Source organism: Mesocricetus auratus, unplaced genomic scaffold, assembly GCF_017639785.1.
Source record: "Mesocricetus auratus isolate SY011 unplaced genomic scaffold, BCM_Maur_2.0 Super-Scaffold_100009, whole genome shotgun sequence".
NCBI classification, from domain to species: Eukaryota; Metazoa; Chordata; class Mammalia; order Rodentia; family Cricetidae; genus Mesocricetus; species Mesocricetus auratus.
In genome coordinates, this window is record NW_024429193.1 from 26,780,765 (window position 1) to 26,798,143 (window position 17,379).

Sequence of the window (17,379 nt, forward strand, 5' to 3'; positions counted from 1 at the left end):
AGATTTTCTATGTGTCTCAGTCCTAGTATACAGACTCTACCTAAAAGTCTAAATTACTTATTAATTAGTAAGGCTTAACTGTTGCTTGCTCAGCTTTGCAAAATCAGCTGCTCGGTAGCCTCCTAAGGGTTCACATTGAGCCATCAGATTGGAGAACATCTTTTGGAGAGCTCACTGTTTGTGAGATCTAAGTGTAGTGCCTCTATTTCCCCATCACAGAAACATGGTGCTACTACATAAGTGTAACTGAGCTGTTCCCAAAGCTATGTGTAAAGGCTGGGTTGTCGCAGTGGTGATATTGAGATCATACATTTGTGTGGTAAGGTATGTGTGTGTTAGGTGTGTGTGTGTGTGTGTGTGTGTGTGTGTGTGTGTGTGTGTATGTGTATGGGGTGGGTGGTTCAAGCAGTCTCTAGGTTGCTGGGGTCATACCCTTTAAGGAGACTAGGGAATTTCAGCCTCCTCTCTCTTCTGATCTTTGGCTTGAGGTATGAACAATTTCTCTAACACATGCCACCACCTGCTGTTCTCACAAGAATAAGCTGTGCCTGGTCCTTGCATATGAGTCTCTGGAGCTGTGAGCAAAATGATTTCCTTCTCTAAGGAAGTTGGTTTCCAAAGGTATTTCATTGCAGTGACATGCACTAGATTAATACAAACAATGACATTGGGAACTGCTCTGTTTCTTCCTTGGGTTATCTTGGATTAAGTCAAGTGAAACGATCATTGGCCTCTCAACTGAAAATGACATAGTTTCCACAAAAAATATCAACTGACTGGTTTTAAGAGGTTCTATCTTCCTACAGATGGCAAAGAGGATGTCTGTTGTAAGTTTTAAACTTGTAATACACTTCAGAAAACATACACTTTTACAACCTGGACTACCCGCTAATGTTGTGGGGGATGATGAAAAATGGACTGGACCAAGGCTGGGGATGCAAACCCAGTGACAAAGTGTGTGCTTGGGACATGTAGGGTCCTGAGTTTGCCAGCACCACAGAGAGCAAAACAAGGCACCAACAGCTGGAGAGAGAGATGGACCAGGATGTATAGACACCTAAGGGCTGGATACAATGTGGATGGAACGATTCAGTGTCAGTCCATGAAGAAGCATGGTGACCTACCTGAAGCTCAGGGAACGCTCCGAGAAGGGAATGTCAACCAGAGCTGGGGCAAATGCCTGCATGTGACTGAATGACATGCTGCTGGACTCTGCACAGTCATGCCAGAACCACATGTCACACACGAGGACTGACCTGAGTTCAAGTCCTGTAGAGACTGAGTTGATAGACACTGGCAAAACAGCAAGGGCCCTAGTAAAAGGAACCTCTCCAGTCAAAAGACAACCAATAGCAAGGGCGTGGTCACATTGGTGCCTCAGACTTAACTCATCTGAGCAAAGTGTGACTATCCAGCATGTGGGGCAACAGGGGCTGGGAAGAGTTTCAAAAGTAGCATTCCATGCCGAGGGCTCCTGAAACCCAAGAGATGCTTCTGGTGACTGAGCAGAAACTCAAACTGAAAGGTAACTTGTCTGGACTCTATTGGGACATTATGCACACACAAATCTGCTTCAGCAGGCTTGGGTTGAGACTTTAAATTGCATCTCCATCATCAGGACAGTTTGCTCCAAGACACAGAACAGAGAGGGAAAGAATCCAAAACCAATCCCACCAAAGAAATGTCAACTAATGCTATGATATTTAAATTAAAATTAAAATAGATTTCAACTTTTATTTCATTGTCTTTTATTTTGTAGTTTCAAAGCTTTACTTTTGCAAGCATATTTCTTTTTTGCTTTTGCTTTATATTTATTAGGTTTATGATTGTTCCACATGTCTTTGTGTACATTATGTTACATATTCTCTTATGTGCAATCCATGTCTTCCCTCTCATTCTTTATCTCCTTTATCTCCTTCTCTTCTTCTTCTTCTTCTTCTTCTTCTTCTTCTTCTTCTTCTTCTTCTTCTTCTTCTTCTTATTCTTCTTTTCTTCCCTTCTCTCCTCCAGTCTCTGTCTCCCATCACATCTAAGTATTAAGTCTTAAGTATAACTTTCTATGGTTTTAGTAATATTTAAACTCTGTGGACTCCAAAAATATTCCAACTTACCACTCCCATCTGCTTTTTTCTCTTTAATTTTTTCTTAGTTGAGCTGATACTAATCTTTGCTTGTCAGCTCATCTCCCTTCCAAGCCTAACTTCAGCAACTATTATCTTAGTACACACTGTGCTAGCCTTGTTCCTAAACCTCCTCAATAGTTACTGATGTCAAATGAATGACTATTTTAAACTATTATGATAGCTTCATAGTGTTCCTATTCAGAGGTCATGATTGCTTCTGCAGTTAATATTGTCTCTTTTAGAGTGGTGCTGGGGCTCATGCTTTATGCCCTGAGCATGTGAACTGTGTGTTTAGGTACTTAACTACACCAGCAGATCAATAGGAAAAACACAATAACCCTACTACAACCCAGTCTCTTCTGAATATTGCAAAGACTTTAACTGAAAAGATACAGGTGATTAAAAAAAAGTCCAACCAATGGAATCACTCCAGATATTCCAGTCCTAATGTAAAAATATAAGAAACATGGGAAATGGGAAATCAAGACAGTGAAAACTACCAATTCCATGACCATGGATTCCAATGAGAGCAAATTAATTGAAATCCCAGAAAAAGAATTCAAAAGAATAGTTGCAAGAATGTTCAACAAAGACAAAGAGGGTACAAGTAAATGGAATGATTACAGGAAACACAGATAGCTGAAAGAAATATGCAAGTAAATACAGGACCAGAAAGAAGAATTTAGAAATACTGGAAAGCTGGGCGGTGGTGGTGCATGCCTTTAATCCCAGCACTCGGGAGGCAGAGGCAGGTGGATCTCTGTGAGTTCGAGGCCAGGCTGGACCAACAGCCTCCAAAACAATACAGAGAAACCCTGTCTCATAAAAAATAAAATAAATAAAATAAAATAGAAATACTGGAAAAATCAAATTGACATTTTAGAAATTAAAATTTAATTAAGTCAAATACAAGTTTAGTAGAAATCTTTATCAACAGAATGGATAAGGTAAAGGATGGAATCTCAGGGATGAAAGACAAAATACACATTCAGATACTGATAAAAATAATAAGTACAAGCAGAATATATAAGATCTATAGGACAACACTAATGAACACCATGCTAGAACAAAAGATAAAAAAGTAGAAAGAGAAAAACAGCAGACATTACAAAACCAACAAAATGACTGGTGTTAATCCACCCCTCCCAAGAATAACTCTAAATATCCATGTTCTCTAGTCTCCATTCAAACAGCAGATTAGCAGAATGGATTGAAAAACAAGACCCATCTATGCATTGCTTCCTTGAAACTCACCTCATCCTTAAAACCAAATATACCCTCAGGGAGAAAGGATGGAAAAGGCATTCAGAGCAAATGGAACCAGAAAATGAGGAGGTATCATTTTTGTACTATCTGGAAAATAGACTTCAAACTAAAATTAGTTCAAAGAGGTCACCCTATTTTGATTCATGGCAAAACCGGGTGCCCTCATGCAGAAGAATGGAACTAGATCACTACATTTTACCCTGTAACAAGAATAAAACCTGAATGGATCAAAGACCTTAACATAAGAAGTTAAACTCTAAAAAAAGTTAATATAAACATAGAGAAAAAACTTTAAGGTATAGGCATAGACAAGGACATCCTGTAAACTATGCTAACTATACATCTGAGATAGGATTAGTATCTGGAACATATGAAGAGCTAAAATAAAACTAAATGAAGACTGGGGATATAGCTCAGTCAGTTATGTGACACCCTTGCAAGCATGAGTTCCCAAGTTCAACCTCCAGAACCCGTGCGACAAAATAAGTATTGAGGTGAAGTAGAGAGGGAGATCTTTGTTTTTCCTGCCAGCCAGCCTACCCCTACATGGTGAACTCCAGGTGAGTGTGAGACCCTGTCTTAAAAACAAGTTGGATAGGAACTGGCAAATGACACTTGAGGAGAACCTCTGGCTTCTTCCCGTATGTGCACACACACACATGCATGCCTATCATGAGTGTGCATCAACATGAACAATAACTCAAATCCAGTAAATGTGCCAATTGTCTTTTTTAAAGATGAAATACAAATAGCAAATAAACATGGAAGAAAATGTCCAACATCACCATCTATGGCTGAAATGCAAATTAAAACTACACTGAGATTTCATATCACCTTAGCCAGAATGGCAATCATCAAAACCAAAAACAAAGACTAGATAGAAAATGCTGGTGAGGATGAGGACAAAAGGGAACCATGTACTTTGTCCACGTACACTGCAGACCTGTAGGTTAGAATGCAAATTAGTGCAACCACTATAAGTATCATCATAGAGATAGCTCAAAAAAAAACCCTAAAAATGTATGAACCAATGATGCAGCCTTCTGAGAGAAAGTGGACCAGTGTATGGGGGTGGGGGATGAGGTTTGATTGACACGTCCCACTTTCTATTTACTCTCTGCTTCTTGATTATAGACACAAAGAGACAATTTTTTAAAAACAAATTTTGACTCCTATCTCCATGATAGACTGTATCTCTTCTTAAACTCTAAGTGAGATGAGCCCTTCCCTCTTTTGTTTTTTATAAGATATTTTGTTGCGGTAACCAGAATAGTGACTAAAATTGCTCACTGAAGAGCTCACATGTTGAATTTACTGGCTTAAATAAATCATCTCAAATTATTTTCACTTGCTTCTTTCATTTTTAAATGTGACTCAAAAAATTTTATATCATTTTTTTAAATTTTAAATAGCTTGCTTTACATGTCAATCCCAGTTCCCTCTCCCTCCCCTCCTCCTGCACTCCCCTTCCCCCCCCAGCCTCCCACCCTATTGCCAAATCCTTCCACATAGGGGATATCTAGAGTCTATCATTTCACTCCGGGTAGGGTCCAGGCACTCCCCTAAGAGTCCAGGCTGAGAGAGCATCCCTCTTTGTGCTATGGGCACACAATGACTGTTTGTATTCCAGGGATAGACACTGATCCACTTCTCAAGGCCCCATAGGTTGCCCAGGCCTTCTCACTGACACTCACATTTGGGGGGTCCAGATCAGTCCCATGTTAGCCTCCCTGCTGTCAGTCTGGGGTCCAAGAGCTCTCCCCTGTTCAGATCAGCTGTCTCTGCTGGTTTTGCCAGCCCATTCTTTGCCAACTTGCTCATCACTCCTCTCTCTCTGCCACTGGGTTCCTTGGGTTCAGTTCAGTGTTTAACTGTGTGTTTGCCTCTGCTTCCATCAGCCACTGGATGAAGGCTCCCAGATGGTTATAGACATCAAGTTCACTATCAGGAATGGGCATTCGAGGTGGTCTCTTCACTATTACTTAGCTTGCCAATTGGTGTTATCCCTTTAGATCACTAGAGGTCACTCTGGTGCCTGACCCGTCTTCTAACCTAAGATTCCCTCTTCCCCCTATTCTACCCCCACCCACTCAACTGTTCCCCCATGACCTACTCTGTCTTTCTCTTCTCCCCCTCTCTTCTTCCCAGCTCCCACTCCCCCTTACCCCTCACCGTGTTCCCCATCCATTCAGAGGATCTTGTCTCAATCCTCTTCTCTTGGGTACTATGCATATATGCATATCTTTTAGGTTCTTTCCTGTTTCCCAGACTCTCTAGAAACCATATATGAGTGAGTACATACCATGTTTGTCTTTTTGTGACTGGGTTACCTCACTCAGGATGGCTTCCTCCGGTGCCATCCATTTACCTGCGAATTTTAAGATTCCATTGTTTTTTTCTGCTGAGTAATACTCCATTGTGTAAATGTACCACATTTTCTCCACCCACTCTTCAGTTGAGGGGCATCTAGGTTGCTTCCAGGTTCTGGCCATTACAAATAATGCTGCTATGAACATAGTGGAGCAGATGCCCTTGTTGTATAAATTTGCCTCATTTGGATATATGCCCAAGAGTGCAATTGCTGGATCTTGCGGTAGATTAATTCCCATTTTCCTGAGGAATCTCCACACTGATTTCCAAAGAGGCTGTACGAGTTGGCACTCCCACCAGCAGTGGAGTAGAGTTCCCTTCTCTCCACATCCTCTCCAGCATAAATTGTCTTCAGTGTTTTTGATTTTAGCCATTCTGACAGGAGTAAGATGGTATCTCAGAGTTGTTTCGATTTGCATTTCCCTGATGGCTAAGGATGTTGAGCACTATCTTAAGTGTCTCTTGGCCATTTTAGCCTCCTCTGTTGAGAATCCTCTATTTAGATCTGTACCCCACCTTTTAATTGGATCCTTTGGTGTTTTGGAGACTTGTTTCTTGAGTTCTTTGTAAATTTTGGAGATTAGCCCTCTGTCAGATGTGGGGTTAGTGAATATCTTTTCCCATTCTGTGGACTGCCTTCTTGTCTTGTTGACTGTGTCCTTTGCCTTACAGAAGCTTTTTAGTTTCAGGAGGTCCCATTTGTTAATTGTCGATCTCAGTGTTTGCGCCACTGGTGTTATGTTTAGGAAGTGGTCTCCTGTACCAACTCGTTGAAGAGTATCTCCCACTTTCTCTTCTAAAAGTTTCAGTGTGGCTGGATTTATGTTGAGATCATTGATCCATTTGGACTTAAGTTTTGTACAAGGTGATAAACATGGATCTATCTGCAGTCTTCTGCATACCAGTACCCAGTTATGCCAGCACCATTTGTTGAAGATGCTTTCTTTTTTCCATTGTACAGTTTTAGCTTCTTTGTCAAAAATCAAGTGTTCATAGGTGTGTGGGTTAAAATTAGGGTTTTCAATTCAGTTCCATTGGTCTACCTGCCTATTTTTGTGCCAATACCAAGCTGTTTTCAGGACTATAGCTCTATAATAGAGCTTGAAGTCAGGTATGGTGATGCCTCCTGAAGTTCCTTTATTGTATAGGGTTTGTTTTGGCTATCCTGGGCCTTTTGTTTTTCCATATAAAGTTGATTAATGTTTTTTCCAGGTCCTTGAAGAATTGTGATGGAATTTTGATAGGGATTGCATTGAATCTGTAGACTGCTTTTGGCAAGATTGCCATTTTTATTATGTTGATCCTACCAATCCAAGAGCATGGGAGATCTTTCCATTTTCTGGTATCCTCTTTGATTTCTTTCTTTAAAGACACAAAGTTCTTGATATACAGGTCTTTCACTTCCTTGGTTAACATTATCCCCAGATATTTGATGCTGTTTTTGGCTATTGTAAAGGGTGATGTTTCTCTGATTTCTTTCTCAGTCACTTCATCATCTGTATATAATAGGGCCACTGATTTTTTTGAGTTTACCTTGTATCCTGCCACATTGCTGAAGGTGTTTATCAGCTCTAGGAGTTCCCTTGTGGAGTTTTTTGAGTCACTTATGTAAACAATCATATCATCTGCAAATAGTGAAAGTTTGACTTCTTCTTTTCCTATTTGTATCCCCTTTATCTCCTTTTGTTGTCTTATTGCTGTAGCTAGAACTTCAAGTGCAATATTGAAGAGATATGGAGAGAGTGGACAGCCTTGTCTTGTTCCTGATTTTAGAGGAATTGCTTTGAGTTTCTCTCCATTTAGTTTGATGTTAGCTGTTGGTTTACTGTATATTGCTTTTATTATATTCAGGTATGTTCCTGTTATCCCTGATCTCTATAGGACCTTTATCATGAAGGGGTGCTGGATTTTGTCAAAGGCTTTTTCAGCATCTAGTGAGATGATCATGTGGTTTTTCTTTCGCAGATTGTTAATATGGTGGATTACATTGATAGATTTTCTAATGTTGAACCATCCCTGCATTCCTGGGATGAAGCCTACTTGATCATGGTGGATGATTTTTCTGATGTATTCTTGAATCCGGTTTGCGAGTATTTTATTGAGTATTTTTGCATCGATGTTCATGAGGGAAATTGGTCTATAGTTCTCTTTCTTAGTTGTGTCTTTGTGTGGCTTGGGTATCAAGGTAATTATAGCCTCGTAAAAAGAGTTTGGCAGTGAGCCTCCTGCTTCTATTGTGTGGAATACTTTGAGGAGTATTGGAATTAGCTCTTCTTTGAATTTCTGGTAGAATTCTGCACTGAAGCCATCTGGGCCTGGGCTTTTTTTGTTAGGGAGACTTTTGATGGCTTCTATTTCATTAGGGGTTATAGGTCTGTTTAGATTGTTTATCTGCTCTTGATTTAGTTTTGGCAAGTGATATCTATCCAGGAAATTGTCCATTTCCTTTATATTTTCAAATTTTGTGGAGTACAGATTTTCAAAGTATGCCCTGAAGATTCTCTGGATTTCCTCAGAGTCCGTTGTTATGTCCCCTTTTTCATCCCTGATTTTGTTAATTAGCATGTTCATTCTCTGTCTTTTGGTTAGTTTAGACAGATGTTTGTCTATTTTGTTGATTTTCTCAAAGAACCAACTCTTTGTTTCATTGATTCTTCTCAGTGTTTTCCTGGTTTCTACATGATTGATTTCCTACCTCAATTTGATTATTTCCTGGCATCTGCTCCTCCTGGGTGAGTTTGCTTCTTTTTGTTCTAGAACATTCAGCTGTGCTATTAATTCTCTAGTATGACTGTTCTCCAATTTTTTCATGTGGGCACTTAGTGCTATAAACTTTCCTCTCAGCACTGCTTTCAAAGTGTCCCATAAGTTTGTGTATGTTGTATCTTCATTCTCATTGAAATCGAGGAAGTCTTTAATTTCTTTTTTTATTTCTTCCTTTACCCAGGGATGGTGCAATTGTGCATTGTTCAATCTCCATGAATTTGTAGGGTTTCTGCGATTTGTGTTATTGCTGAATTCTAATTTTAATGCATGGTGGTCTGATAAGATACAGGGGGTTATTCCAATTTTTTTGTATCTGTGGAGATTTGCTCTATTTCCTATTACGTGGTCAATTTTAGAGAAGGTTCCATGTGGTGCCGAGAAGAAGGTATATCCCTTTGTATTTGGGTGGAATGTTCTATAGATATCTGTTAAACCCAGTTGGGTCATAACTTCTATTAGTTCTTTTGCTTTTTGTTAAGTTTCTGTCTGGAGGTCCTGTCCTCTCACCTGGAGGTGAGAGCGGAGTGTTGAAGTCTCCTACTATTAGTGTATGAGATTTTATGTGCATTTTGATCTTTAGTAGTGTTTCTTTCACGAATGTAGGTGCCTTTGTATTTGGGGCATAGATGTTTAAAATTGAGACTTCATCTTGATGTACTTTTCCTTTGATGAATATGAAGTGTCCTTCTTCATCTCTTTTGATTGATTTTAATTTGAAGTCTAGTTTGTTAGATGTTAGGATTGCTACACCCGCTTGTTTCTTGGAACCATTTGATTGGAAGATCTTTTCCCAACCCTTTACTCTGAGGTAACGTCTGTCTTTGATGTTGAGATGTGTTTCTTGTATGCAGCAGAAGGAAGGGTTCTGTCTTCGTATCCATTCTGCTAGTCTGTGTCTTTTTATAGGCAAGTTGAGGCCGTTGACATTGAGGGATATTAATGACCATTGATTGATGATTCTTGTTTGTGCTTGATTTATTGTTAGTGAAGTTATTTTGTGTAGTTTCTCCTCCCTTTTTCTTTTGGTGTTTTGTAGAGTGGGATTATATCTTGCCTGTGTCTTTGTGAATGTAGTTATCTTCCTTGGATCTAGGTTTTCTTTCTAGCACTTTCTGTAGAGCTGGATTCATGGATACGTATTGTTTAAATCTGGCTTTGTCATGGAATATTTTGTTTTCTCCATCTATGGTAATTGAGAGCTTTACTGGATATAGTAGTCTGGGCTGGCATCCTTGTTCCCTTAGTGTTTGTAGAACATCTGCCCATGATCTTCTGGCTTTCATCGTTTCGATTGAGAAGTCAGGTATAATTCGGATAGGTCTGCCTTTGTATGTTACTTGGCCTTTTTCTTTAGCTGCTCTTAATATTTTTTCTTTACTCTGTAGGTTTGATGTTTTGATTATTATATGGCGAGGTGACTTCTTTTTCTGGTCCAGCCTATTTAGTGTTCTGTAAGATTCTTGTATTTTCATAGGCATATCTTTCTTTAGGTTAGGGAAGTTTTCTTCTATGATTTTGTCGAATATGTTTTCTGTACCTTTGAGTTGTATTTCTTCGCCTTCTTCTATACCTATTATTCTCAGGTTTGGCTTCTTCACGGTGTCCCATATTTCCTGGACATTTTGTGTTAAGGATTTGTTGGTTTTGAGATTTTCTTTGGTTGATGACTCTATATCCTCTAATGAGTCTTCAACACCTGAGATTCTCTCTTCTATCTCTTGTATTCTATTGGTGATACTTGCATCTGTAGTTCCTGATCGTTTACCCAGCTTCTCTATTTCCAGCATCCCTTCATTCTATGTTTTCTTTATCGTTTCTATTTCAGCTTTCAATCCTTCAACTGTTTGAGTTGTTTCCTTAATTTTTTTGGTTGTTTTTCTTGGTGCTCTTTAGATTCTTTGAGAGATTTGTTTATTTCTTGAATTTTTCCCCCATTTCATGGATGTTTTTGTTTTTTCTTCAATTTCTTTAAGGGATTTCCTCGTTTCTTCTTTGAGGGTCTCCATCATCTTCATGAAATAATTCTTAAGGTCTGTCTCCTCTCCTTCATCTATGTAGTCCTTTTCGGGTCTTGCTGGTGTTGGATCCCTAGATTCTGGAGGGGTCATGTTGGTCTTTCTATTGCTGAGTGAGCTCTTATTCTGTCTTCTTCCCATCTCTTCTTCCAGTGGATGCTGGTGGGGTCTTTCTGTCTCCACTGGTCTCCTTCCTTCCTGAAGCTGAAGCTGAACTAGCTGGGGTTTGGGGCTTGGAAGATCTGATGTCTTTCCTGAAGCTGGACTCGCTGGGGTTTGGGGCTTGGAAGATCTGATGTCTTTCCTGAAGCTGGACTCGCTGGGGTTTGAATGGCATATATGGCTTACATTTATGATCCCACTGAGAGGTACCATTCTAGACACTATTTTCTATTGAATTATTCTTTCACCAGAAGCTCAGATTCTTGAGTTATGGAGAATAAACCCAACTTACTTCTTGTCATGCTAAAATAAAAGATCATTATGAAGAAGAAGGTATTTCTGAACGAGTCACAGCAAAGTGTCATGGGAACAGAAGTCACAGGGAGAATGATATGGCCAGTAATAGCTCTTGACTCCCACTATCTCTGCTGTGACTCTGCCATGTGGACACACACACACTGGTGGATTCTGCTCCTGTTTTACAGTGTGGAAGTTTTCGTCTGTGGAAGGGCCTAACAAGCTCTTAGCTCCCCACCTCCTCACAACAGCTAGCTGCCTCAACATCTTGAATTTGAATTCACAGAGAAAGAACTGTATTGAACTAGATTGGTGTGGACCACTTTGAATCCCTCAGTAGACACAGCCAAGTAGCACATTTCTTTCTGGAGCTGTGGATGAAATTGTGGGAGTTGGGTGAAGCAGGTATATTGAAACATTGGACAATCATGCATTGCCTGGCACTGCTTGCTTTGTTAACTCATTTGGCCCACCCCATTCATTGTTCCTGTATCATCGGTTTTTCTCATTCTGCTGGAGCCTCTCCACCAGTCAACAAGCCTGCCCTAAACTCTTCTGTTCTTTCTAATACATCAATATTGTCACTGATCATTTCATACCATTCTAACTAGACCATAGTAGACTTTCTTTTCAAGGAACTATTATGTGACTCGATTAAACAAATGCTTCTTGAGTATCTACTGCAGTGCATGCAGCATTGTGGTGCTTGCTGGCGCAAGTGGAGGACAGTTCTACTACTGGAGGATAGTAGAACAAAAACAGCAGCACTTTCGACACATTCAGGAGAGTTCAGAGCGCAAGCACAGATGAGTTGTTCCTCTTTCCAAACTGAGGAAAATAAGATTTACACACCCAGCATTTTTATACACCTTACAGAGGTTTGCATGCAACATATTAAGAACCCTTTTTAAAAGAAGGAAAATGGTTGATGTTTTTCTAAGTCTTTAATGTCTCCTAAGACCAGCACCAAAAATTTTATATAGACTACCTATTGCCACATCTGAATTATATGCTTATAAGTTATGTTTGTCTCCACAAAATTCATGTGTTGAAATCTTAAGCTCCTGGGGCTGGTATGAGATGAGGGCTTGGGGTGGTAATTAGGTCACATGAGCATAGTCTTCATGACTGGGGTTAATGTCTGTGTACTGGATACTTGCCTCTTTGACTCCGTAAATACATTATGAGAAGTCATTGCTTACGTGGTCATAGGACCCTTACCAGACATATCAACACATGCTTTGACCTTGGATTTTCTCAATTCTAGAACTACAGGGGATAAACATCTGTGATCTACAAGCTACCCAGCTTATAGCATAGCCTATAACAGCTTGTATGACCCAAGACAATGTTATTGCTATTTTACCTCTGCTTTCTTTCTCATTGTCTTCCCATCAAAGTTAATTTTGTATTTTAGGGACTTCCTAGGCTATCATCACTGTTGTATCTTCTGCTATTCTGCTGTACCATTATTATATCACCTTATCACCAGTAACATGGGGTATAGTGCCTAGTAAATACCTAATAAAAAGTTTAATGAGTGTGGCACAATTATGTCATCAATGAAGATGTCAGATCAATGAGAGTAAGGAAGCAATATATATTAGAACACACCCAGTAAAAACAGGTTGAAGGAAGAAGTTGGTTTTTTTTCTGTTCTAACTTCTCAACCCCTTTTTTTCTGTAGACCTGTTAAAGTTAACTTAAAAGTGGCCAGTACAAACTAGTAAGTCTGCTTAGGAGATCACGTAAAAGCATTAGAACTTTGGAAAAGAGGGTAATTGTGCTTAAAATTTTATAGAGTAGGAAAAATGAGGTAGTCAAGAACTACAGGGGACCATTATTTCATTGTTAGTCTTTTCAATAAATATCCTGTTATAAATTAGTCTACTTTAGTGCCCAGAATAATAATGTCCAAGAAAATAAATGTTACATTATTTGTTTTTTCCTTTCATGATTTAAATGACTTCATTAAGGTTTGGTATAGTAACATAATGTAATTTGTGTTCATAGCTGTGCCCCCCTCCAAGTACTAGGGTCAGTTCTTTTGATAAAATTTTTCATGGACCTCTCCTTCACCTTTTATATTTGGGAAAACTGTTAAATTTATTCGGAAATCAGATAGGAACTTGAAGCATATTATTGTGAAGAAACATATTATAAGGGAACTGTTTCAGTTTGCGTCACTTTAGCCCACCACCCTAAAGAATACCGTGGTCTGAAGGACAGCTTTGCTACACTGTCTGCTCTTGAAGGAAGTTCATATGTAGAGTGTTCCCTTGTCCCCAAGATCCTAGTCTTAAACTTTGCTTCCTGAATTTGTCACAAATACTTGTCACTCAAAACACTTTTTATTTAAATGTTTGTGGATCTTGACAAATATGAATTCCAGTCCTTAATAAGAAAACCTATGCAGATTTAATGTAGATTTTTTTATTTATAATTTTAAAATTTTTTGCATTTTGTTTAAATTTAAAAACCATCTCCTGAAAAGCATCAAACTTTGTTAATTTTACTTTTCTCAAAGAACATATATGTTAATATTCTGATCTTGTTGATATTTTAAAAATGTGGAATGATTATTTGAGACAAAAATCATTTGTTGTTGGAAGACACATAGATGGCATTCTGCTTTAGTGACACGCCTTTCATTTTGGAAACAAATTTGCCCATTTCAAAATTAATTAATCTGTTGACTTTGTGCAACTTTAAAAACTAAACAATAATCAGGTGATTGTATTTGTTTTACAACTACTTCTTAGTCAGTTACTTGCCCATTGACTTTACTTATGATGCCTTTTAAGTTAGAAACTAATTTTTTATAGACAAGTTTAGTTTTTCTTTTATGACTCTTTCTCATTTAGACCAGGCTTCCTTTCCTTCCTCTAAGAGTATAGAAAGATATTCTCCTATGTCCTTCCCAGTTATTAGAATAAAATTTTTTACTAAAGCCCTTTGCTTTCTCTCAAACCCTTTATTCTGCATGAATACAAACTTTAAAAACCTGCATTTAAGAGAGAGTGTACAGCACGTATTTGATTTACTTCACTTAGCTCAGTATCCTCTACTCTCATATGCTTTATTGAAAATGGTGGGGGAAAGGTTTTATTTTTTATGATATAACAGTGCTCAGTTGGGAATTTCTACCACAATTTATTTGCATATTCTTCCATTTGTGCTTGCCTATATTGATTCCATATTTTTTCCATAAATAAGTAGCTTTTACTTCTTGCTATACATTGAAAGCTATTTCTGGCATTTCTAATTGTACATCAAAAGACTTAACAATGATTTAGACTCAGTGAACAGAATGGAATTGTGATTCCATATCTTAGCTATTATGAATTCTGCTGCAGTGAGCATGGGTTTATAGAGTCTTCCTCACCCAAGACTCTGCAAGTTTCACTTTTTTCTTTTTGAGTATTCACCAACCTTTTGTTCCTTTTCCATAGCCAATGATAATCACCATTCTAACTGAGGTAACTTGATGTCTCATTATGCTTTAAATGTGCATTTCCACGACAGAAAATGATACTGAGATCTTCACATAGTTATTGGCTATTCAGGGTTTTTCTTTAAGAAATAATCTAGTTGGCACTCTGCTATTTTAAATTGGATCATTCATTTTTCATCATTCAGTCCCTTGAGGTTCGTGTAGGTTAATCTTTGGTCAGACAAATAGTGTGCAGAAAACATTCTCCTATTCTGTAGGTTGTCTGCCCACTGTTTTGAATATTTCCTTTGCCACACAGACTCTTCTCAGTTCGATAAAGCTCCACAGAATTTTGTTATTGCTTCTGCTTTTTGTGTCATCTTTGAAATTACAAAGTGTCTTCTAGAGCATGGTGTGTCACATATTCAGAATCTCTCTGAAATTTTTTTCCAGAGTTTTGAAAAGGTTGTATTTTGCCCATAGACTGTTACATCATTTTTATAGTTTCCATAGACATTTTTGAGTTTTGGCTGCTGTTAAAATATTTTAAAGTTGGCCCATAGGAAAGTATTCTTGTATTTATATATCAATTTCCTGCCTAGCCACATGACCACCTTGCTAGTTAATTTTTACTTTTCAATTGATTCTAATATTTGACAGGCAAATATGTTATGCATAAGCAAAGAAGCCTTATCTTTTTGTTTATAATACCTTATTTCATTCTTTTTATTGAAAATAACTTTTCCATGCACTGCATTCTGATCATTGTTTATCCTCCCTCACCTCGCAGATCCAATCCATGCCTTCTTTCTGTCTCTCTTTAGAAAACAAACAAGCAAATTAATAAATAAACAAACCAGAGTAAAAATGAAACAAAAAACATGAGAAACACACACACCATAGAAGCACAAAAATTGTAAAGTATAATATACAAGCAAAAAAACAGTAAGGTAAAAAAAATGTCCAAACAGAGCAATGTAAACTAAAAAAAAAAACTCAAGAAATACCATTGAGCTCATTTTACATTGGCCATCTACTGCTGAGTATGGGATCTAGCCTTAAGTGTGGTTCATGTATTCAGTGAGACTCCACTGGGGAAAGCTAAGTCTTGTGAATTTATTCCATTGGTAATATAGTCATCACGGATTTAAATGTTGATAGTATGGTAGACATCACTGTCATCCTTTTATTGATACTCATGAAAATTTGTTGGCAAATATCCTTCACAAAATTAATATTGGCATCCTTTGTTGTAGTTATGAATTATACTAATACAAATCCTAATGACTGTTTTCTAATTTCTTGAATTAAGACCTTTTTCTCAGAAAACATTGTTCTTTTAATTTAGCCAATATTATATATATATGTCATTCCATATCTGGTTTTCAAATGAGGTTTGACTTAATTTCCATTTTAGGTGCTTGTTTTGTTGCATGTATTAGATAAACTGGGTAGCTTAACAGAAGTTTATGAAAACCAAGTCAAATATGTAGAAAACCAGCATTGCTTCTCAATACGAGAAGGATGGATTCTGAAAGAATTTAATTGTCTTTGAACATGAAGCTGAGAGGAAAAGGGTGAGGCTGGTTTTCGGAGTTCCTTGAACACATGCTTATAACATTTGTTCTTTATTCCACAGGGAAACTATTAGAGTTTATGCACAAGAAAAGATAATTTGATTTGTTCTTTGGAGACTGAACATGAAAAAATGTATTGTCTCTACAGAGAGATTGAGTATGAAAAATACAAAAATGCCTAAAAGAATAATTGGACTTGGGGAGCTGTTGGATATCATGAGTTTTAAGAAAGCAATATATGGACAGTGTCATGGGCATGCAAGCGATCATTACCACTATGAGGTCATTAGGGAATAGTGAAAAGAAGCTTCAAAACATGCCTTATGGCAATAAAAAACAATAGCCACACTGTTCATGAGCTATTGTCTTCTAAGAAGATACTGTTAGAAATTAAGTAATGAAGATAAAGAGAATGGAAGTGTTTATTAGGCTCCAGACTGCACTTGATGGTACAGTGACAACACATGGAGGAGGAGTTAGAGCAGAGGACTTGAGTATAATTTATACATCCTTGAAGTTGCATTGTCCTACAGCAACAAAGTAGACTTCAGTCTAACCCAGTGCTTCTGTATCTGTGGGTTGTGACTCCTTAGAATCGAATGACCCTTCCCTTCCACAGGCTTGCATATCAGATATATTACAATTCATAGCAGTGGCAACATTACAGTTATGAAGTAGCAATGAAATAACTTTATGGTTGGGGATCACCACAACATGAAGAACTGCACTGAAGTTCTTTCTTATAAAGAACAGCTATAATGTAGTATTAGAAAGGTTGTAAACCACTGTTCTAAACAAATGCCTAACAAATTGGCAATTTAGCACTGTAAAGTGAGTCTATGACTACAAACCTAAGATTGATTAAGGAAAGAATGGTATAATTCTTGCAAGGGCATTTTGTTCTGAATTGTCCTGTACACCTACATTCTTTAATATCTTTTAGTTTGTTAAATAAAATATACAGAACACAAATGCATAACTCAGCTATTATCACAGGCTAGATTGTATAATCATCAATTCAGATGAGAAGTAGAACATTATTATATTATTAATGGCTCATAAATAGGTACTCCATCTACTAGCTATGATTTCATCCCAAAAGAGAACTCATATCATTATTTTAACAGAAATTTTGTCTTTGATTTTCTTCGTAGAGTACGATGCAATAATGGTTCTCTAAATAATTTAATAACTAATTGATTTTTAATATTTTATAGATTATTCCACAATGTTGAGTAAAGTGATGACATTATCTCATTTAAAAACTGTCTTAGGTTGATTTTGCTATTATGAAGCAAGATTACCAAAAGCTAACTGGGGAGAAAAGGGTTTATTTGGCTTAAGCTTCCATGTCACAGTTCATCAATGAA